Source organism: Vulpes vulpes, chromosome 8 (assembly GCF_048418805.1).
Source record: "Vulpes vulpes isolate BD-2025 chromosome 8, VulVul3, whole genome shotgun sequence".
Taxonomy (NCBI): Eukaryota; Metazoa; Chordata; class Mammalia; order Carnivora; family Canidae; genus Vulpes; species Vulpes vulpes.
Genome location: NC_132787.1, coordinates 84,732,061 through 84,756,657, shown reverse-complemented (window position 1 = coordinate 84,756,657; position 24,597 = coordinate 84,732,061).

The following is a 24,597-nucleotide window of genomic DNA, read 5'->3' as shown; positions in this document are numbered from 1 at the left end:
AACTAAAACCTGAATAGAACAGATTAAGAAAAAATACTGAACAAAGAAACATAAACACAAACTCAAAATAATGGTCTGATATCAGATTTTAAGGATTAAAAAAGTGATCCCTCTCTCATTTCTGCATACTTTGTCTCTCTCACTGTCCCCTCCCATAGTTGGGAGCACACTAGGTTCATTTATGTTTTATTTCTCATATGGGAGGCACTGAGATTTGGAGATTTAATTCTTTAAAGATTTTGCCAAACTAGAGATTCAAATAGGATTGTTCAGTTGATAATACTGAGTTCTTAGTATGACAACCTTTATAATGGCCTACATTTCCATGCAAATAAATGAAAAATGTTGCACATTCTCCATGTGAGGGGCCAGGAAGGCTCTAAAGATGTAAAAAAATGAAAAATAACTGATATATTTGGCACCTACTATGAGCTAAACACTGTTAGCCAATCTGTGTGACTGGCTATTAATATTATCTGCATTTCACTGAATCAGAAATTAAGGCCTGGAGAGAACCTTTAGAAGGACAGCAGGTGGGCTTCATCCCCCACCATCAGATTTAATATATTATCTCCTGCTCTAGACTGATTCCCTAAAATATAGTTGCTGTCTATAAGTTGCTTATCAGCTGGTGGTTTTCTCAAGATAGTAGACAAAGGGATATAATACTGTGGGGCATGGTCATTGATATTAGGGAAGTATGAAATGTTGGAGGAGATTAGAGTAGGGATTGAGTATTTTTTTTTTAATGTGTCAACAGGAAAATCTTTATGCAAAAAACATTTTTTGAGATTGGTTCCTAAGAAATGAGAGAATTTTGACAGGTAGGTATGTGGGTGAGAACATTCCAGAAGAAAGGAAGAACTCAGACAGAATCACCTAGGCAAAAAGGATGGAGGCGGTCCTGGAAAAGGAAATAAGACAGTTTTATGAGGATCTTTAAGTAAAAAGCCAAAGAGTTGTTAAATGTCAAATAAGACTGCAAATGCGGAGCTCAATTAGGAGGCAATGATAATAGACCAAGTCACTGTGGGTCTTGTCAATTAACTGGATGAGGCATTGTTTGAGAGGGTTAGGAAGGAGTCAGAGATTAGGAAAGAGTCAAAGCTCTTATAGTTGTGATTATTACCAATAGGAAAAAGAAACTACAAGGAGTAAATATTTTCTAGTCTTCCTGTATGAACCTATTTACATTGCTTTTCTTCTTTTTTTAAAATATTTTATTTTATTTATTCATGAGGGACAGAATGAGAGAGAGAGAGAGAGGCAGAAACACAGGCCAAGGGAGAAGCAGGCTCCATGCAGGGAGCCTGATGTGGGACTCGATCCCATGTCTCTAGGATCAGGCCCTGGACTGAAGGCAGTGCTAAACCGCTGAGCCACCCAGGCTACCCACATTGCTTTTCTTCTTGAACCCTATTCTTAATTTCTAAGCAGAAAATTAACAAATGTAGCAACCACCAGCTCTCCATGCCATGTGTGGACACACCAAATGGGGGTCAGTGCTTGGCCTGAAACTGGGGTTTCTAGGCTGTGGCCAGAGTGCTAGGGGAGAGAGGATGCCAGCAGCACATTTTCCCATCTCCAAGATAGTAAGGAGATCAATTTTTCCTAAAAGGACTATCCTCTCTTCACAGTGGCCATTTATGCATCTATTCAATTAGCCCCAATGTTATTTTTTCTTTTAATTTATGTGTATTTTTTCAAACAATACTAAGTTGTTAAGACTTAAATGCATATTAAGTTATTTGGACCTAACTAGTTAATAAACAGAACCATTAGGTAATTTTTCATTTTTCTTTTTTTTGGCCTGTGAGTGATTTGAGAGAAATTACTGAGACATTAAGGGTGCTGTAAACTTAAATTTTGGAAAATATACTTGTGCAACTCTCTATAGGATTGCAGAGTGTCAACGGTTTAGCACCACCTTCATCCCAGGACGTGATCCTGGAGACCCGGGATCGAGTCCCACATCGAGCTTCCTGCATGGAGCCTGTTTCTCCCTCTGTCTGTGTCTCTGCCTCTCTCTCTCTCTCTCTCTCTGTGTGTGCGTCTCTCATAAATAAATAAATAAAATCTTAAAAAAAAAAAAAGGATTGCGGAGTGTATAAGTGTGATTGGAGAAAAACACAATCATGCTGCCTAGTCAATGTTGAATTCTCAACTACATCATCAAGGTCTCATGGCTAGCCCAGCAAATTCACCTCATCTTTTGAGATGACTCATTCACAGCTCCTTGTCTTCCAAACTCTAACACCCCTCCCCAAAGCTTTATTCTGTAATTCCCTGAAAAAAAAAATAGAATACATTAGAATAAACTTTTCCTTCTCCAAATCTCTTACTGTACCTGCACTCATATTTCTGTTCTCTCTTTATCTTCTTGTTTCATGAATGAACTAGCCCCATTCTAATCTGTAGTTTCTGCAGTTGTCTATTAGATAACAACCTCTCTTGCCTTTGCAAGGGCTTCTTTTTGCATCTTACAATTTTCTTTCTCTTGTAGATCTCTTCCATGAATATAAAATCATGCTATAAAGTCTTTCACCTTAAAATACAGGAAAGCACCCACCTTTGATCAAGCAATCATCCCATTTGTCTGCTCCTATTTACAGCAAAACAAAAACTTGTCTCTACTCGCTTTCTGTCTCTTCCTCATCTGTCATTATCTCATCAGTTCACTCCAGTTAGGCTTTTGTTTTCACCATTCTACCAAAATAACTCTTATAAAGGATACTTCCATTTTGCCAAGGCTCAGTGGTCTTTTTTCAGTTTTTATATTATTGTATTTCTCAGTAGCATTTGGCATTGATGATCATTCCTTCTATACAGAAACACCTCCGTACCAGCTTCTGTAGTCCTACTCTCCTAGTTTTTCTCCTGTCTCTTTTACCATTATCTGTTTCATCCACTTCAAATGAATCCCTATATGGAGGGTTTCATTTTAATCACCTGTATATCCAACACCCATAACAGAACTGGCACATGATACTGTGGGTCTCAAAATAGAACAATTTCATATAGAAAATTTATGGAAGACAAGAAGGCAGTGCCTTTGAACCAGACCTTAAATAATGGGTAGGATTTCACCAAATATTTTATTTTGAAGGGTTGGAGGTTTAAAGTCTGAGAAAAGAGCATTAGCAAAGATGCAAATTTAGAAATCATAAGATAAACTCTGGAAATAATGACATGGTTTCCAATCATACTACAGCATGGAGGCTGGGGTTTCAACATATGAATTTTGGGGTCTTATAAACACAGAATTGACAACAGACATCTACACTAAATCCAGGGGAGAGTGTATATTCAGAGCTCAGGTATAGTTCCTGGCATTTAGGGCATATTAAAATACATAGATGGAGTCTTACTAGAATACAATATATTGATTAAATAATGTTTTTGCAGGCCATATATGCAAAATACAGTTGTTTTTCATGCCAATCATCAATTATTGACTTTTAACTTTGAATCCACCCTTCTTGCTCTTTGCTTTGTAAACTTGAACTGAACTCTATAAACATTTATCACACATCTCTTCCAGTTTTGGTGCCTTGCCTTTTCTCTTGCTCCTAGGGCATAGTGGCCAACCAGTGGCTTTCTAGATAGTTTCTTCAGGATCATAGTAGATGGTTGTTGAGCGAATCCACAAGCATCCCAGTGGGCAGCTTCCTAGTAAGTCCTGTGGTTACTCTGGTGGTTGTCTTCCATGAAAATCTTGACACCTCAGTCAGTGATTTGTTTTTTGCTTGTCAGACTCTGCCTGCAGACACTCAACAAACTAGTCATCCAGTGAGTCAGAGCCATACCCGCTAAGAAAGTCTGAATCTCATCCCTGGTGGAACCACCTTTTGAGTTGGTTTCTTCCTTGGGTACTGTCCTTCAGCCTTATTGGTAGTGGCTACTCTCATGTGTACTTTAACTGTATTCTTTAGTGTTCTTTTACCTTTTAGTAGTAAAATGCTCATTCTCTCTGTACTAGTTAATAATTCCTGATAGTAAAATTTCCCTGATTAAATTATCAGTGTGATTTCTGTATCTGATTGGATTATTACTAATAAGTTATTATTCCATTTATAATGGATATTACCCAAGATGTAGCAATGGGTAAATTCAGACTGTGCCTACTAAATCGTCATATATTTCCCTTTCCAACTACCAGCAGTAGGTCATCAGGTGGTAGACTCTACATCTAAACTTAGTCAGATAACTCAATTTACCCAAGTATATAGTTGAAATAAAGCAAAACACCATAAAATGTCTCCAGTCAAATGAATTTGAGAAGTATGTGAGAATGATGTTTTCTTTTCTTTGCAACACACATTAATAAAGCAAATATTTGAATGAGAACAAAAGAGAATAAAATGACCTTGACATTTAATTGTAATCTGTTGAAATTGTATTTCCAAAATGGATAAGTCATCAAATGGAAAAACTAAAACAAATAGAATATGTTTTGTCAAACTTCTGTATCTATACTAGTGGAGAGAAATAAAATACTGAGCCAGTGTTGGTTAGTTCATGTGGAAAATTATCACTGCATTTTTCTAGAGACATAAACCAGAGACATTCTATGGTTTAGACTAGGGAGTAACAAATTATGGCTGCAGGTTGACCTCCTGCTTTTGTAAATAAAATTATATTGGAATACAGCCATGGCCATTTATTTATACATTGTCTATGGCTGCTTTTGCTCTGTAATGTGGAATAGGAGTAGTTGTAACACCGACTGAATGGCCCCAGAAAGCCTCAAATATTTATTGTCTATTTAGGAAAGTTTCCTGACTCTGAAAGACATGGGATCTCTGCCACTGGGCTTGAAAGCAGCTCAACAAATGGTTGTGGCTGTGTTTCAATAAAACTTTGTTTATAAAAACAGACTGTAGGTCACATTAGGCCTATGAGCTTTAGTTTGATGACCCCTGCTCTAGAACGTGATAGGTATGTGATAAATATTATCTAAATAAATGAAAAAAAAAAGAATTTTAAAGAATTCTAAAATTGTCTGCACATTCTGTCCTTTTTCTGTATGTGTAGTGTCTAGATGATGCCCATGTGACAGCTGAAGGCTGGCTCTGATGGATGACTTAGGTAACCTCTGGAGGGTACCCACATTGTGACCATAAACCACCATGCCCATATGGAAAACATTGCAATCCTGGGGCAAAAGATAAACTTCATGCTTGATAAAAATGAGAAGGTAAAATTTCTCTCTGATGTGCTGCAATGTTCAGTCTTCTTCTGTTTTTCATTCCCACTGGCAGCTCAAAGCTGTCCTTAATCCATCATATGCCTCTTGAGTGTGTGCTCTGGGTTCACTGTCATGATGAAAAACTACTTCATGATTTTAGTGTAGGAACTCAGGATTGAGTGTGAGATGTTTACATAGCTTCTGGGGAAAATGACACCCAATGTGGGGGAAACAATCCAAGAGGGATTTCAAGTATGTGTTTTAAAACAGAAATATTGACAATGTACCTATTTTTTCAAAGGTGTTTGTTAGTTCTACAAATCCAGATAGGCATGTTTCACTAGCCAGTTTGGGATTACCTAATTTGATGATGCTACCCTTTTATGTCACTCAGATCTACCTTACCACTTCTGTCCTACTGCCACTTACATAATTCAGGCTCTCATACATGTCCTCTGAATTGCTACATCCCAACACTTCATGTCTCTAATTTGTTTTATCTTTCCCAGACAGATTAATCTTCCTGAAAGACACATCTGATCATGTTGCTATTTCCCTCAGAAATTCCAATTGATTCCCCTTTGCTTGGAGAATAAAGTCTAATCTTAGTCAGTTGACAGTATTTAGCTCCATTTGTCTCCACCATTCCCATTTATACCCACCTACCTTTTTCATGGAGGGTTGCCAGATAGTATACAGGATACCCAGTTAATTTGAATTTCAGATAAACAATGAGTCATTTTTTGATATGAATATATCCATAGTACTGCATGGCAAGCACTCATACTATAAAAATGACTCATTGTTTATCTGAAATTTAAATTTAGCTGAGTATCCTATATTTTTATTTGCTAAATCTGGCAACCCACTTTCACGTCACTACATTTACCAGATTTAAATAATCTTTGTTTTCTTTATGCTCCTCATGATTTTCAGCTTTTCTGATTTTGCCAGAATTATCTCCTTCGTACCTAGATATCATACATAAAAGAGTATAGCATATAAATGTTCCCTGCCCTTAGCCAACATGTTGTAAAAGAAAGGATATAGATGAGATAGGCTGCTACATACTTGAATTATCATTATAGTTCCTAATTGGCCATCTCTGTGATCTTTGGACAAACTGCTTAGGTTTTATAGACTTTAGTTTCCTTACCTACACAGTGAGGATAATAATACGAACTTCAAGTGATTATTTTAAAGTTAGGCATGGAATTTTATAAAAGCTATATAAAACACAAAATTATACATAAAAACATATAATTCATGGGAGGGATTTAATACACGTTAATATTTTATTAACTCTTTATATCAGCTCTTCTTAAACTTGAGGAACATCAAAGCCCCCAAATATATCTGGATCCCAATGTAAGAAACATTTCATTAAAGAGTTCAAAGTAAAAGTACTTAAGATGGTCATTTTATATCTCATAAATAAACACTCATCAGACTTAAGCAATGAAAGTCTGTGGCAAAACATGCTGTACTAGATACTTACCTAGATAATCCAGAATAGGATTATATTTTTAGACTCAACAAAATACAAAGGCAGTATTTTAAAACTGTCATAAAGAACTTTTATGGAGTCACTGGAAGACCAACAAAAATGTTCTCTTTAGAGAAACATTACATTCTATCTTATCTGTATGCTTTACTCTCTATTAGACAGATTGTCTTTGGGCAGAGTACATGTTTGAGTCTTTGTTTCTTCTTCATGGAGCCTTCTGTACAGCAGAAACTTATGTTTGTTAACCAAAGAGCTGATTGACTAGGCAAATGTTTTGTCAATTTATCAGTTGCATCCACAGCCCCTTCTTGATACAAGTATATCTTGATACAATTGCACTGCCTCTGCCAGGTAGGGAATGGGTTACATAATTTGGGCTATAGTTAATTGGACATCTGACCTAGATAGTATATGCTGGTCAACCAGATTTTTTTTCTCACAGGATGTGAGGATTGTTGACAGTCACTGATGGGTGCTTAAAATTGAAATTTCTGTCTGGCTTTCATAGGGCATCTTAATTCTGTTAGGATAAGGAGAGAAAAGTTTTTTGCAAAGAGTGATAAAAATGGGGCAGCCACTGAGTCAGGGCTTAGAGAAATTGCCAACCAACTTGTGACCTGCTTTTCCACTTCATGATTTGGTCTGTTGTGGGAATAAAGCGGTTATAACTGTGAATTTTGTTCAGGGAAATTTAAGACTACTTTTTGTTACTTGCAATAAAATAATCTCTAATTAAAGCACCTGGGTCAAAATGGACACTTGAGTATACCTACCAGGGTTGTTGCATGGAGTAGTGAGGATCACTTGTTGGCAATGTCAATTTGATTTGATTTTTAAAGAAGATTTTATTTACTTATTTGAGAGAGAGCACATGTGTAAGCAGAGGGAGAGGGAGAGAGTATCTGAAGCAGACTGCACTGAGTGTGGAAAGCAACCTGAGGATTGATTCCATGACCCTGAGATCGTGTCATGAGGCAAAACCAAGAGGTGGATGCTCAACCAACTGAGCCACCCAGGTGCCCCTAGGCAGTGTGGGTTTTAGAGTTGACTGTGTATATATTGCTCCAACAAAGTAGAGGAAACTGATGGAAAGAAGGAAACCATAGACAGGTGAGAGAATATATCTCTGATTGGTTAAATGGCCCCCCCAAACTTGGAAAATTGTTTCCTGCAATTTCCACTAAGTTCTAGTAGGTGATCTATACCCTCTCCTTCATTTCCCATGAAATGTTCAGAAAACATCATATTCACTAAACTCTGGATACATGTATGTCTTCTTATAATGAAGATGCAGGACAAATAAGTTTGATGGCATGATTGATACCTGGTGTGACTAAGTGTAGCAATTTGGTCTAGACTTGTATTTCAAATATTCTGGGTGATTGTTTCAGTTTTCATTTCACTGATAAAAATTTTCATAAAATAAGCATAATAGAAAGAGCCTTGGACAAGGAATTGTAAGGTCTGGGATATCATCTAAGATCCCTCACCTCTTTGTCATGTTGCAGGTCATATTACTGATAGAGTAATTCTGGAAAAATGTTAGAAGCCTTTTACAAAGTTCAAATGTTATCAAGAGAATGAAAGCAGTTTATAAACCAGGAACAGCTACTAAGATTGAATGTGGTGTTTAGGCTTAGGATTTTAGATTGTAAACTTCTTTTGTTTCTTTCTCAATGCCTAGCACAGCAACAATAACATAGGAGATGCTCATAAATTGGTTGTTGAAGAAATGAATCTTGGTTTCAAGGTCACATATGTATTTTATACACATATATTAATTAATCTCAAAGCATTCATTGACAAAGAGGATGCAAACTGTCCTTATCTAGTGGAACAAAGGACAAGAAGTAGCCACAGAATTGATTTAGGTTAGAGTCACAACTAAGCATTCAAATGGTATCCAACAGAGAATAGTAGCAGAGAAAGTTGAATCTCTTCCCTAGAGAGTCTAAAGAGATTGGATTCTGTTCTCCTTGGAGCAATTTAAGTCTAATCTTGATGAACTTGAAGATCTCTCAGCATCTTTTCTATCCCTTTAATCTTAGGATTAAAATGAACCTGAAATCTTCTTTACTGCTGGGACAGCAATTGATGTCTTCTGTATGGGTTTAGATAACACTGATTTAGTAGGAAAGGTCCCACAGATGCACTGCAGCATTTGTGTAGCTTGGTTGGTTTCTCCATTGGCTACTTTGAGCATATTGATTATAAACATTTCTGATGTGTAATTCTAAAAGGCCTAAGACATTTGGTGGGCTTTTTTAGCTCCAGTGAATCACCCTGAGGGCATATAGCATGTTCCTTTGGGCCTCTGATATAAGTAATAAAGGGAAATGTGACTTAGTGCTCTTGTGACTAATTTAATGTCAGTTGCTTTTATTTATGGAACAACATGAATAAATCACTCCATGTATTTCAGTGGTTTACATAAATATGTAAACAATATTTTCCAGTTTCTGACTGTGACAGCTTCTAAAATGATGGCAACATATAGACCAGAAGATGTAGCATCTATGTAAATTCCTTTGTAGTCTTTCTGGACATGTGACCCTTGTTCTTAAAATTGCCTTTAGCTTGGGACAAGACAGACCCCTGTTCTAGGCCCTAAACTTTAAAAGTCCCTGTGTCGGGGATCCCTGGGTGGCTCAGCAGTTTGGCGCCTGCCTTTGGCCCAGGGGCGATCCTGGAGTCCCAGGATCGGTCCCATGTGGGGCTCCCGGCATAGAGCCTGCTTCTCCCTCTGCCTGTGTCTCTTCCCCTCTCTCTCTCTCTCTCTCTCTCTCTCTCTCATGTCTATCATAAATAAATAAATCTTTAAAAAAATAAAAAATAAAAGTCCCTGTGTCTCAAACACACAGAGAATATATTTATTTAAGAATACATGATTATTTCTGTTGCTTGGGATTCAAGACTCAGCACTGGCACGGTGCAGTCTGAAACCAGAAAGAAACATCTATTCTCCTGGCTTAGGTCTTGGAGGAGTACTTCCCCACATCTTGCCCTGTATTTTCAAAACAAAAGGTAGCTATATCCAAATGCCATAAAAGTTTGTGAGTCATGCTGCTGCCAGTGTCATCACAGATGTACTGTGCTTTTGGAAATCAGAATTTAAGTGGCAGAAGCACACAGATAAAAGTAAAGGCAAACAATGTGTATCAATCTGGGTTAGTCAGGAAAATAGAGACACTTTAGGTATTATGGGGAAGAAAATTTCAAAGGAATTAAAGTTTACATGATTGTGGAAAGAGTGGAGAGAGTGAATGCTGGGAAGTTTATAGCTGGTAGGTCAGGGAAATAGTCACTTCACCTTAGGCTGAAGCACTAAAATGTGTGATTCTTAAGAAGTTTGCCAGGAAATTGCTGCAATCTCAGTATCTTTGGGAAAATTCCTACCAACTGTCAGACTATCACAAAAATGTGGGTGCATTTGGAATGCTTGGGAGGTCACTGAATATCCCATTTACCCATCCATCTGGTTACCATGGACTCCCCAAAATACCATGAATTAAGATTCTGTGAACTCCCAATAGATCCAAAGAATCTCTTCTTTAGTCTATCTGCAAAATATCACAAGTTTGTCTCATTGGTAAGCTCTAACACAAAGCCATACAAAGTAGGGGATCCTGAAATATGTAGTTCCTGGCTACTCCTCTGTGTTCTTGAGGCAGTGCTGTATTAAAAAAGGACAATCCAACAAAATTCACCTCTTTATCAATTCAGCATCCATGCACTACACTTCTCCCTATATTTCATTTCTGAATAAAGAGAAATATAGTGTCTTCTCTCTTTTTTAAAAAATGTTTTTATTGGAGTTCAATTTCCCAACATATAGCATAACACTCAGTGCTCATCCCGTCAAGTGCCCCCCTCAGTGTCCATCTCCCAGTCACCCCAACCCCCCATCCACCTCCCTTTCCACTACCCCTTGTTTGTTTCCCAGAGTTAGGTGCCTCTCATGTTCTGTCTCCCTCACTGATATTTCCTACTCATTTTCTCTCCTTTCCCCTTTATTCCCTTTCACTATTTTTTATATTCCCCAAATGAATGGGACCATATAATGTTTGTCCTTCTTCGACTGACTTATTTCACTCAGCATAATACCCTCCAGTTCCATCCACGTTGAAGCAAATCGTGGGTATTTGTCGTTTCTAATGGCTGAGGAATATTCCATTGTATACATAAACCACATCTTCTTTATCCATTCATCTTTCGATGGACACCGAGGCTCCTTCCACAGTTTGGCTATTGTGGACATTGCTGCTATAAACATCGGGGTGCAGTTGTCTTGGTGTTTCACTGAATCTGTATCTCTGGTGTAAATCCCCAGCAGTGCAGTTGCTGGGTCATAGGGTAGTTCTATTTTTAACTCTTTGAGGAACTTCCACACAGTTTTCTAGAGTGGCTGCACCAGTTCACATTCCCACCAATAGTGTATGTAAGAGGGTTCCCCTTTCTCCACATCCTCTCCAACATTTGTGGTTTCCTGCCTTGTTAATTTTCACCATTCTCACTGGTGTGAGGTGGTATCTCATTGTGGCTTGATTTGTATTTCCCTGATGGCAAGTGCTGTGGAGCATTTTCTCATGTGCTTGTTGGCCATGTCTATGTCTTCCTCTGTGAGATTTCTCTTCATGTCTTTTGCACATTTCATGATTGGATTGTTTGTTTCTTTGGTGTTGAGTTTAATAGGTTCTTTATAGATCTTGGATACTAGCCCTTTATCTGATACGTCATTTGCAAATATCTTCTCCCATTCTGTAGGTTGTCTTTTAGTTTTGTTGATGGTTTCTTTTGCTGTGCAGAAGCTTTCTATCTTAATGAAATTCCAATAATTCATTTTTGCTTTTGTTTCCCTTGCCTTCATGGATGTATCTTGCAAGAAGTTGCTGTGGCCAAGTTCAAAAAGGGTGTTGCCTGTGTTCTCCTCTAGGATTTTGATGGAATCTTGTCTCACATTTAGATCTTTCATCCATTTTGATGTATGGTGTAAGAGAATGGTCTAGTTTCATTTTTCTAGCATCTTATTTCTAACTAATATGATGCAACAAACATCGGTTCAAGTGAAGACACATTTGTTTTCCCAAAAAAGGAAGGCACTTTATCCAGTTCTGATATTCCATGATTGAATATTGAAATATAGATTCAACCCATATGAGCATATTTCATATTTTATAGTGGCGGACTGGAGAAGATTAATTTATGCAAATATAGATGTATAAAGAATAAAGAAAACATGGACAGTTACTGTCCCTTTTTTTTTCAACCTGTCACATGGCCGTACTTGATAATTATAACATCCATGTCTGCTACCAATAGTACATTTGCCCCAGGCAAGTTTATCATAGTTTTCTGCCTATTGGGGACTCAGTTAGTATCTATGCTGCTGATAAATTGTTCCCTTAATAGTGGATATAGCCACATGAGCCATGGTGAATGAAAATTGTTATTTTTGAGATGCTCCAAAATGTCCACAACTTCTGCTATTTTAGTTTTGGACAGAATGGAACACTTTGTCCCTCTAATTGTTGAAGCAACCTCTGCTATGTTTGTCCTGCTACAGTTACATGAGACATAAGTATCCCCCCACTTTGTGCCCATTCTGAAAGATCTATCCACAGACCTCTTCTCCTAAGCAGATTTTCAATTTCTGAATCTGGCTCTTTCAAATTGTTTCAAATTGGCTCACTCAATTGTTAGTGACTGCACACATAAAAGCATGGGTTTACACTTTCATTTCCCCGGCAATCTCATCTTTTAGGCAAACCAAATAACTTCTCAAAATTCTATCTGCAGGTAGGATATCCCTTAAACAACTCCCCTTCCAGGGCCACTACTGCCATCCATTTTTGGGTGGTTTTAGATTATCTTCTAGGACCATTTATGAGCCGTGCCCAACTGTCTTCCCTTCTCAGGGAACTAGTCATAGAGGAGTCTCCCTGAGGCCATATGTGTGGTAAGGGAGAAGAGGCAATGAAACAGAAGTAGGCACCATGAGAGTCTTGTTCATGAAGCTTATATGCACCTTCATGACCTTCTGGAGCCCAGTTTCTCATATACCATTTCCACTTGAAGATGGACTGCTGCCACTCTCCTCAGTGTTTATGGCTTAGTGATTCAGATAGCACTCAGCATGTGATGAACAATGAGGTTGCATAATAAGTTTGTGGCTCATGTCAGTTATTCTAGGCCCAGTCTAAAGAAGCTGTATTTCAAAGGAGAATGATTTTCTGCAGAAGAGGGCATGATTTGCTCTAGAATCCCAAGGGTCTACATGATGATTCATCAAGAGGGAACCTGCCAAAGACTCCATACACCATCCCTATCACAGATACCTCATGTACCATGGGAGCAGCTGTATTATAAGGCACAAGTGGCAGAGAGGCTTGCATGGTAGTGTGGACTCATGGTAGAGCCTGCTCTCTGGACTCCACTAAAAAGTAGATATCTTACAAGTTACTTGGTAAATATGTCCAAGCAACCTTCATGCCATAATCAGGCATACGTTTCCTTCAAAACCCAGAAATGTCTAATAGGCATCATGTTTCTTTCTTAGGGGTAGTAGGTGCCAAATGTACTGGCTTGTCCCTCACCTCAGAGCTGATAAATTGACATGCACTGGAACTCTAGAAACCTTACTGAAGTTATAGAACCCCTGAATTATTGAGGAGCTTGTTTCTTATGCTTTGCGACATATGCGTCTTACCAAGATATGTAGGGTAGGGATTACAGACATTTTTTCTGTGAAGGGCCAGATACTAAATATTTTTAGGCTTAACACATCATATGAAACACTTTGTCACTACTATTACTGCTACTGCTTCTCCTCTTCTTCCTTCTTCTTCCTCTTCTTCCTCTTTTTCTTCTTTCTCTTTTTTCTCCTCCTCCTTCTTTGTCATCTTCCAGTTCCTCTTTTTCTCCTTCTTCTTCTTCTCCTCCTCCTCCTCTTCTTCTTCTTCCTCCTCCTCCTTATTCTTCTTTTACTTCTTCTAATAATTCTTTAAAAATGTAAACTATCATCCTTGGCTCATGGACCATGCAAAGATAGGTTCCTGGTAGTTTGTTGATCCCTGCTTTAGGCAATATTTCTCAAACTATCTGTTTTTTTCTTTTAAAATCTCCACTTCATTTCAGATCACTTTTGTAAAATACAGCAAAAATGAATAACTAAAAAAAATTATAAACACACAGAAAATACAAATTTAAAATTTTTAATATTAGATTCAACAAATTATGCTACCAAATTACTATATAACTTCTAAATACTTAGTCTAAATTTCTGTACTTAACTAATCACATGTTAACAACAAATAGTATTTTTATCTTTCTTGGTATGCAAACTACCCTTTAAGTAATACTGGTCTAGGGTATTCATTATTTCCTGCTCACTAGGTCAGTCTGCATTCAATGTAGTGAACTGATGTCATGATCTGTGAAATGGCCAGATATCACATTCCATACAGCCTAGATGGAAATTGTAGGTTGGAAAGTTAATGTATTCCTGAAAGAAGACAGAGGAAGTTTATTGCTACCCCTTCATTTGTGAAAGGAATAGAGAGAGAAAAGAGAATTTACCAGATCAGAGGCTGTACATCAGGTATTAGGGGTTGTGCTGATTTGTTGGAACAGCAGCTGCTATTGGAGTCACCACTTGATTAATTTATGATAATCCAATATAATTCCCTTAAATTCATCTGGCTTCTACATAATCCAGATAAGTGAGTTGATTTGGTGTTTGATAGGAATAACCTTCCCACCATCTTTCAAGTCCTTGATTGTGGCATTTTCTCTCTGTTTCTCCAGGAATGCAGTATTTTGTTTTACTAATCCATGTCATGGACTACTCATGTCTTATTTTTCAGTGTCAGTGAGGTTTTTATAAGGGAGTTATCTTACTTTTGGACTGGGACAGATCTCTACTCATCTCTGGGAAGTCTGGAAGTTTGATTTTGACACTTAGGCGAGATAAGGATGAGCTAGTCTAGGTAATGATGTGCCCTTAAAAGTGCAAAATTCCCTTGGTGGAGGCCAGGGCAAAATTTTTAACATTGTTTAGGGATATGCAGATTGGATGAATTATACCTGGTTTAACCAGTTGCATAGCCTGGGTTTGGCTCTAGGATAAATAGGGCATAGAAAACCTCTCTGGAAACTTTTACTTGAGCTCTCCTGAACTAAGAATTCTCATGCATATCCAGACTGTTATGGTGGCTCATAGTCTAGAAATGAGGCTCATCCTGGGTGGTTGATAAAGGAACCTGAGGAGCTGAGCCTGCAAGTCTATTGGCCCCTGATGCTTCCTATGCTTGCTTCTTTTTTTCTCTACCATATGCTTTGCCTTAAATATACTCTAGATGAGGGTACTCTTAAGAGTCCTTTCATTTCTCCAACCTTATGTAATCTTTGTAGCATCATTTCTCTTTTTCCATAGAATGAGAGAACTGATTCAGATTCTTATTCTTAAGATTTTTTTTTAATCCTAGCATATTTTTCATTTTCCTATACCAATATCAACCCAATCTTGATTCAATTAGGATGGGAATGAAGGAGTTTAATATAAGAGCTAGGGCATCATAAATGTAGACAGACCTATGGGAATGATAGCTGGGGAGGCTATAGCCAGAAGGTCACAGTTATGTGGGTGTTATTAAAAATTACTGTCATTTTTAGCATTTGTTGAGAAAATTCCCACCTACAGGAAAAAACAGCTTTTTGTATAATTTTGACTTAAAGTGTTGATTTCCAAGCCTTAAATATTCAGGCATGTGATGTGGGTTTTCATTTACAGACTTATCTAATTGTATGAATTCAATAGACCACCATCTAGTATCTTTATTGTAGTATATTTGCATTTAAATAGTTTCTTGGTAAAACTGGAGATTTTAGAGTTTATTTAGCCCTATGATTAAAATAGGAATAAATAATGTGTAATAATAATGGTTATGTGGGGTTTTTGAGGAGTGAGAGTTGAGCATTATTAAGACAAAGTTTAGGGGTGATTTGAGGCTCTTACTTTCACTCCTACTATTCAATCAAAGATATTTTGCTTTTATCTTATTGTATTTCTTGGTAAGATTTTTGTTTTAAAAGAACTTTCTTAATTTAAAGAAATGTTTAAGATCCACTGACCTAACCCAAGTCCTTATTGTATATTTGGGGAAATTGGGGTCTATAGATATATGTGAGCTAGCTTAAGGCCATGTAGTGAAATAGTGTCAAACCTGGGAGTAAAACCTAGGTCCCTAGTCCCTGACTATGTTCTAGTCTTTTTATAAGCAGATAGCAGAGATCATTGGTCCTTTGAAGTTCTTTGCAGAGAAACAGAAAAGGCTATGATGCCTTGGTTTACTTAAAATCAAATAGAATTTTGGGTTAATCAAATAACCTATATTACATTCTAGCATATATGAATAGAAGCTGATACTAGATACATACTATCTCTTTCTCTGTCTCTGTTTTTGTCTCTCTCCCTCACAGGCACATACATGAGCAAAAATAACTTAAAATTAAAAAAAAAAATTTTTTTACACATGACTGCTTCCCTTAAGTTGGAAAAATACCACTTTAGTGCCAGATACCTAAGTGTAACTGGAGAAATACCACTGCTTGTAGATGCAGGTAAAGAATTTCAGAACCTGGTGCCGCTTCCTGCTACCTTCCACCCATATTTTCTAAGGCTCTGCTATAAAGAGTTATAGTTAAAGTTTTATATATTTAAAATTGACATGTGTTTTATACAACTAAAAATAATTATTTTCTTTCCTCTCAGGAATCTTCAAAAATGAAATTTTGACATCTGGTAAGAGATTTAAAGTATATTCTAAAAATATCTTCTTTCAGAGCATATCTCTGAGTTTGCCCTTCAGTCAAAAAGTGTAAATATTCAAGGACACCTGGGTGGCTCAATGGTTGAGCATCTGCCTTTGGTTTAGGGTGTGGTCCTGGGGTCCTGGGATCAAGTCCTGCCTGTACTGGGCTCCTGACAAGGAGCCTCCTTCTCCCTCTGCCTCTGTCTCTTTCTCTCTGTGTGTCTCCCATGAATAAATAAATACAGTTTTAGAAAAAAAAAAGTGTAAATATTCAGAGGGCAGTATATTCAAGTGACTGGAAAAATAATGATTTTTTTTTAAAAAAAAGCCTGCTCTAATACAAGTCTGATTTGTCTTTCTGATGAATCAGCACTTTCTACTAATCTAAAAAGATTAATGCATCATGAATGGTTCAATTATATGTTATGTGGTTGAGTGTCATAAACATTAATAGAAAGCAACCAGGAGGCATCAAGAAAAAAATGAACCCTTGGTAGGTTGCATCAGGTACTCTTAGAACAAGTTAAACTCAGAAAGTCTCCTTAGAATTTAACATCATAAGGGTGACTTTTCCAGCTATTACACTTAGAGTGTTTCATGACAAGCCATCCCGGGAGAGAGATAACCTACCATTTGATTTCAGAGTTTCAGTGTATTTCCTCATTCTTCATGTATATTTTCTGAAAGTTATTTATTAAATATTTTCCCTTTGAAATTAAATGAAACTTTAACATATGACAAAGCTGTTACTGAATGGTGGTTTGACTTCATGGGGTATGGTGACTGGGTAGGTTAGCCAGCAAATACTGAAGAATCTGTTTTGTGTGCCAGGCATGCAGGTGGTGACCCTAGGGGTGGAGATATGAGGGAGTATGATTTTAGAAACCTGGGGGTTTTCATGTGTGATGCAAAGGATGGGGATATAGGAGAGAAAACTCTAAGTTATAGCATTGCCTAGGAGTAGCAGGACTAGGAGTTATTAACTGACCAGAATCAAGTAGTTGGTAAAGGAAGATTTCAAACTGGCCAGCCATTATGAAAGGAACTTTTCCAGGCAGAAAACAGTGCATTAAGAGACATTGTGAAAAGTAGTTCTTAGAAGAATCCTGGGAAGCTTTTCATTTTTTAAATTTAATTTTTAAAAGGATCTATTCATTTAATTTTTTTAGAGAGAAAGAGCACAGTTGGGAGAAAGGAAAGGGAGAGAGAATCTCAAGCAGACTCCCTGCTGAGTGCAGAGCTCAACATTGGGCTTAATGTGGGGCTTGATCTCATGAGGTCCTGAAGTCATGATCTGAGCTGAAATGAAAAGTCACATGCTTAACTGAGTGAGCCACCTAGGTATCCTCTGGGAAGCCTTTAATTCAGGGCTTGAGGGTAGTTCTTAGACCTGAGTTGAGATCAAAATTTGATTTTTTTAGGCATGAAGGGCACTGAGGAAAAGAATTCTATTCTCAACACTGAAGGGAATTAAATGTGGAAAATAAGAGTGAAGAGTAGTGCTAGTGTTGACCCATTGGAGGACAATGCACAAAGAACCCTCAAGATCTGAATTAATTCCCTAATAACCAGAGAATATTTGGCCTAGAAATAAAGTATCTCTCACTAAATTGTTTGAAAATTCTGTGCTGTATAAGTAGATCACTATGCATAGCCTCACCATGGCTGTTCATACTCCTTTCCACTCTCATGTCTCTATACTTTCTCCAAATAGATTTTCATATAGCTGGCTTCACTGTATATAAAAGGATCATAAAAATTGAACTTCCTCTTAGAGTTGCCAGGTCAAGGAAAAGTATAGGAACCCAGTTAAATTTGAATTGGAGATAAACTATTTTTAAGTATAGATACTTCCCAGGCAACATTAGGAAGATACTAATACTAAAAATGTCTGCATTTTTAATCTGATATTTAAATTTAACTAGGTGTCCCATATTTTATCCGACAACATACTTATTCAACTTCTTTATCAACTAATACTTTTCCACATCTTCATTCATTAGCTCCTTTTTTTCTCATTTCTCAAAATATGTTATACTTTCTTTCTAGGACTGGACCATTCATCCACACTCTTGATTCCACTCACTTCTATTTTTTCTAGAAGCTTCCTCTATCAGTATTTCTTCTATTTTTCACTCTAATTTCTTTCTCCTCTCTTACGACCTCCCCTCTCCTCCCTCCCACCCTCTCCATTTGTTCCTTTCCCTCTTTGAATAATATATCTCTATCTTAACACAATTTTCCCTTAATTGCTAAGCTGCTCAGAAGAATGATCCATATCTACTGATTTTCTTTCTTTGCAGTACCATGTTTGGTATTACAATTTTGTATTAATGTATCTGATTCTCCAAGTAGTAATAATCCCAACTGTGGAAAAGGGTTGTCTACAGAGGCCAGTGTATTATCTAGGCATTTATTTCTTAAGATGTAGTTTGAGGAGAGGCCAAATGACAGTCAAGGAAGAAGAGAAGTTGAGAAGCAAAAACAAACACTGAAAGAAATAAAAACAAGTTTTAATAAAAATTGTTACCATTTACTGAAATCTTCTTTGGCCCAGGTACTCTTGAGTAATTTATACTTATAGCCCATTTAATTCTCACAACAACTATGTATAATCTTATCCTGCTCAAGATCGCCCAGAGACTAAGTGGTGGAGCAGGTATATGAGTGTAAGAATTTTGATTCTGAAGTCCATGGGATGCAGCCATGAGTAACCATAATGTAAGCAAATTAAACAAAATGCCTACCCATTTGCTTATGCCAGTTTCAGTTAGTTCTTGAACTGTATGTTCTGTCATTAGTGTGATTACTGTTTGTTCTGGTTATTAATTGAGTGAAACATAAGTGCTTAATTTTTTAATGACATGATTGCTTACGGAAAGCAGTTTAGATCAATGAAGACTACAATTTCCATGTTACAGGAATTCTCTCTTATTTGCACTTTGCTTTCCACAGTTTCAGTTACCCATGGTTAACTATGGCTGGGAAACAGATGTTCCTTCTGACACGTTGTCAGAAGGTTTACAGTAACCTACACTGTCACAGTGCCTGTCATCCACCTCACTTCATCTCATCATGTAGACATTTTGTCATCTCACAACATCACAAGAAGGGTGAATATAGTCCAGTAAGATATTCTGAGGTAGGGAGAGAGTCAACGTTCACATAACTTTTATTAGAATGTATTGTTATTATTGTTCTGTTTTACTATTAGTTATTGTTCTTAAATTCTTATTGTATCTAACTGATAAATTAACTTATCGTGGTAATTATTGGAAAAAAAAACATAGTAGATAGAATTTGGTACTATTTGTGATTTTAGGCATCCACTAGAGGTTTTAGAATGCATCCCCCATGGATAAAAGGGAACTACTGCATTTGTTTTCCAGATGACATTTTTAATTGCCTGACAAAAATAACAACTTGGCCTACTGCAAACATTTCTGAGTCTTCTTTAATTAACTAAGCTTCTGATATACCCAGTAATTTAATGTATCATATCTAAATCAGAGTGTATTCAGACATTAAGTAATGGAACCATGTAACTAGAATATGTGGACCTGGGCATTCTTCTTGGTGACTGGCCATACGGTGGATTTTCTATATTTTTAGTATTTTCCATCTTCAAATTTAGTTTAATTGATTTCACAGTCTCTTCTACCTCCAGTTCAAAAAATACTTATTAAACACTTATTATGTGCATACCCTAATTGGACTTACAGTTGATAAAATAATAGCAAAGTCCCTGGGTTTATGCAAGTCGTTGGGGGAAATGAAACCCACGTATATGTGCAGGATGATGAAAGCTGGTGCTGAGAGCCTGAACCAGGATGGCCAGGATGAGGCACATTGTTAGGAATTGGTTACTAACTAAATATGGTTGTCGAGACAGCTGTATTGTATTAACACATAAAAGACAATCTGAAAAGAAATAAAGAGAAGGCAAAGAATGAAACATCAGCAATATAGAGAAAAAAATTGGGGCAAGCAATTATTCACTAAATTCAAAGTTGTATTTCCTTTAGCGTTCTTAATTAATTAATTAATTTATTTTTCTTTAAAGACTTTTTTATTTATTCATGAGAGACACAGAGAGAGAGAGAGAAAGAGAGAGAGAGAGAAAGAGAGAGAGAGGCAGAGACACAGGCTAAGGGAGAAGCTCCCTGTGTGGAGCCTGATGTGGGACTCGATCCGGAGACTCCAGGATCACGCCCTGGGCTGAAGGTGGGCGCTAAACCACTGAGCCACCCAGGCGCCCCAACGTTCTCAATTTTAAAGGCTCTTTAAAAAATAAAATTTAAAATGGATTTTGTCCTCTGTAATCCTCTTCTCTTTCCAGTTTTCTCTTCTCCTGTTCTAATTCTTCCTAGTTATTTTCACATCAGTCTGACCATATAGGAGAAAAATGTTCAGAACTGACATAATCACTATTGAGTTAGGAGGCATATACTTATTGTATTTTAAAATGCAATTGATGAGTAGATATTTTGCCTTTACTTACAAACTCATACACAAGTTTTGGGAAAAAGTACACTTTGGGAAAAAGTAAAACTTACAAGCAAGGGGCCAGGCTTTTAAATGGAAGGGGCCCATGTAAAGAGACAATAGATGATATTTAGAGTTCAGGTTATTACATGGCAGTACCAATTCCAATTATATAGTGTTTTGTTCAGGTTTGATAGAAACCAATAGGTTTTGGTAAACAACAACAAAAAAATATATCTCCTTATGTTTAAGTGATTTCAGAAGCTTTTTCCTTTCCAGTTCAGCAAATACTAAATTATTAAATACTAATTAATAAATACTTGATATGTGCACAGCCTAACTGGGCCTATCACAGATAAAATAATAGCAAATAATTTCATCATTTTTAAGATTCCCTTTTCATCTAATTACAAAAGCCTCTTTTTTTTTTGTATATATATATATTATTATTATTATTCATAGCTGATATTAGGAAGGTCCTTTTACTCATGGCCCATCTTGGAAAACAGTCTCTTTAATTGAGAAATGCAAAGCTTTTCCAGGCAGGCTAAGGAAATACAAGTCAAAATTTGATTTTTGTTTTTCTTTCTTCTTTTGGCGAATCATCCCTTTGAGGTGCGGATCTGACTAAATAAATTTGCATTGTGATTTTCCCATTTAGTATTATTAATCTGACTTCATAATGGGTATGAGGCGTGTGATTTTTCCCACTAGTAGCTCTAGCGCACAAGCATGGATATTGGACACATGCAAATTTGCATTTAGCTTCATTATTCTCTAACTGGTCCATCTTTTCACTCAGCAAACTAACTTGTAAACCAAGGGGAGGGATTGTAGGTGATGGTTGTCTGTCCTGTGATTTGTTCACTTTTGTAAGGACAGTGGTCACACCAGCAGGGATGTTAGGACAAACATTTACATCATGTATATCATGTACATCATGGTTCTCCATGTACATCATGGGTTCCTCCCTGAGAGACCATAATACTGTCTTTGTTTAGAATATACAGCATGTATCTCTAGAATTGTTTGTTTATAAGCTGAAAAGAACTTGTCCATTTCTGGGTTGTTAGGGGGAAAGGAATGTAAAGATACAGAAATTACAGGAATACAAATTCAACAATTAAAGGAAGATGACCAAGATCATTGAAAACAAATGTCCTTTCGAAAATGGGTCCTTCTTGCACTATAAATTTTAAGAAGTAACAAGAAACTTATGAAAGTACTCAGGAATAAATTGGGCATGAGAAAAGAGAAAGCCCTACAACAGCTTAAAAAAGATTAAAAAGGCTAATCACATGCACCACTTGGGACCAGAGAATAGGTTCCTCCAGGGTATGCATTCTTAAATAGCTTAATTCAGTGATTATTTTAGCTACCCAAAATGAGTTTAGCATAAAGGTTAAGGTAAACCTTGACACCTCTATTGAGTGCCAGTTCCATTCTTCTCATATAAAACTTCTCCACTTACCTAAATCGGTTCCCCAAAGTAAATTAGAGCTTAATTGTCATAGGGATTGTCTACCACCCCTCTGAACCCTCTGAATTTGCCTGATTCTCTCTTTGAACCATTATCTCCATTAGACTCTCAACCAAAAAATTAAAAACCATGGTTTTCTTCTACCCAACTCTATTCTGGTTAAATTATTGGGTAGAGATTTTTTTTTTTAAATTTTGGATATGGAATTGCAAAATTCAGTTCAATTCAGAAGGAATTTAAATAGTGTAATGAATTAGATGAAGCTATAATTGCACTATAAAACTAGGCTGTAATTTCTGTATCTTTACATTCCTTTCCCCCTAACAACCCAGAAATAGACAAGTTCCCTCCAGCCTATATACAAACAATTCTAGAGATATATGCTGTACATGGAGAGAAATGTTTGTCCTAACATTCCTGCTGGTGTGACACTACCAAGAAGAACAAAGGAAAAGGAAGATATGTGCATAGCCTAACTGGGCCTATCACAGATAAAATAATAGAGAATAGGGCAGCTCCGGTGGCTCAGCGGTTTAGCGCCGCCTTCAGCCCAGGGCGTGATCCTGGGGACCCCGAATCGAGTCCCACGTTGGGCTCCCTGCATGGAGCCTGCTTCTCCCTCTGCCTGTGTCTCTGCCTCTCTCTCTCTCTGTGTCTCTCATGAATCAATCAGTCAATCAATAATTAAAAAAAAAAATCATGTTTAACTGTTTCTTCTGGTCTTTATTACCTTATGAAGGCTCCTGTGTCACATAAAACTTACATTAAATGAGTTGGTATGCTTTTCTCTTTTATTGTAGGTGTCCCAGTTGAGAACTTAAATGGGTAGAAGAAGAAGATTTTGTCATTCTCTTATTTAAGTGGAGGTGTTAAGATAAGATGGGGGGGCATCTTATAATTAATTACTTCTACAAATAGAAAGAATCAACACAAGTTAATTTGGAGATTTTTTGATCAGCCAAAGTATAAGATCAGTGGTATAACATAGGACATAGGACAGCTTTCTCAACCATATAGTTAAGACTGTAGCCTCTGCAACCTGGTTGTTAAGAAGTCTGAATTAGGTTTCCAGGATTCCTGACATATAATTCAGACATATAACCAGAACAAAGATAGGTACCATCTTTCAACACTTGCTTCCAGTGGAGAGAGCATATAACCAAGAAGTAAAATAATCTGGAACATCAGAAAGCCATGAATCAGAAAAAATCTAGTCATATAGTCAGGAATGCAGAAGTTCTCTAGCAGTAAGACAAGACTCACCCATGGAGGCATGGAGAGCAGCTTATCCCTAAGTGATGGTTGTCACTTTTCTGGGATAGAGGCTAGTCAGCTCTAGCGGCTTAGGTTTGAAAAGGACTTCTAAAAAACTGTTAAAATATTTTAGAGAAGTGTTTAGGTGGGGGAGAGGATTTTTATTTGTATGCAAGTGATCTAAACTTTAAAAAGGGGCCCATGACATAGAATAAGCAGTATTCAGGGCTACCTATACTACATAGGAGTCCCAATTCTGATTGGATAACTTGGGACAATTTTGATAGAAACCATGAGTTCCTATCTTCACCATCAAATACCATAATCTTCCTTGTTTTCTCAGGCAACAATATTTTTGAGGGAGATTTCTACCTTCCATAGTTTCTGTTTATGGATTCCTTTGTAACTCATAGTTATTACCTAGAACTTTCTGCTTTTCTTGAAAAGTAATCCTTTTGTTATTTTAGAAATGTAAATCTTTTCCTGACTGAGAAAAGCATTTTACTCAATTTGTGAAGTTTGCTAGACTGAGAGCAAAATGTCTTTTCCTTTTTCATTATTCCTTTTATATTTTTCCATTATTTCCCTTCCTTTGAGACCGAGAAGAGAATTATAGAGTAGAACATATTTACATGTGTTATAATTTTGTCTTAAGTAAGATATTTTTATAAGGAGCTGGACCTGGAAAACCAAGAATTACAGATTAAATATTTGTTCCATGTCTTGCATTTGTAATGTATTAGGTAGGATATGGAATTTAAAATAAACATTGGACTGGGATTCAGAGCATCTAGGATCTAGTGTTAGGTCTTCATTTATGAGTGATGTGGGCTTGAAAAAACTCTTTGCTAAGGCACAGGTTGTTCATCTGTAA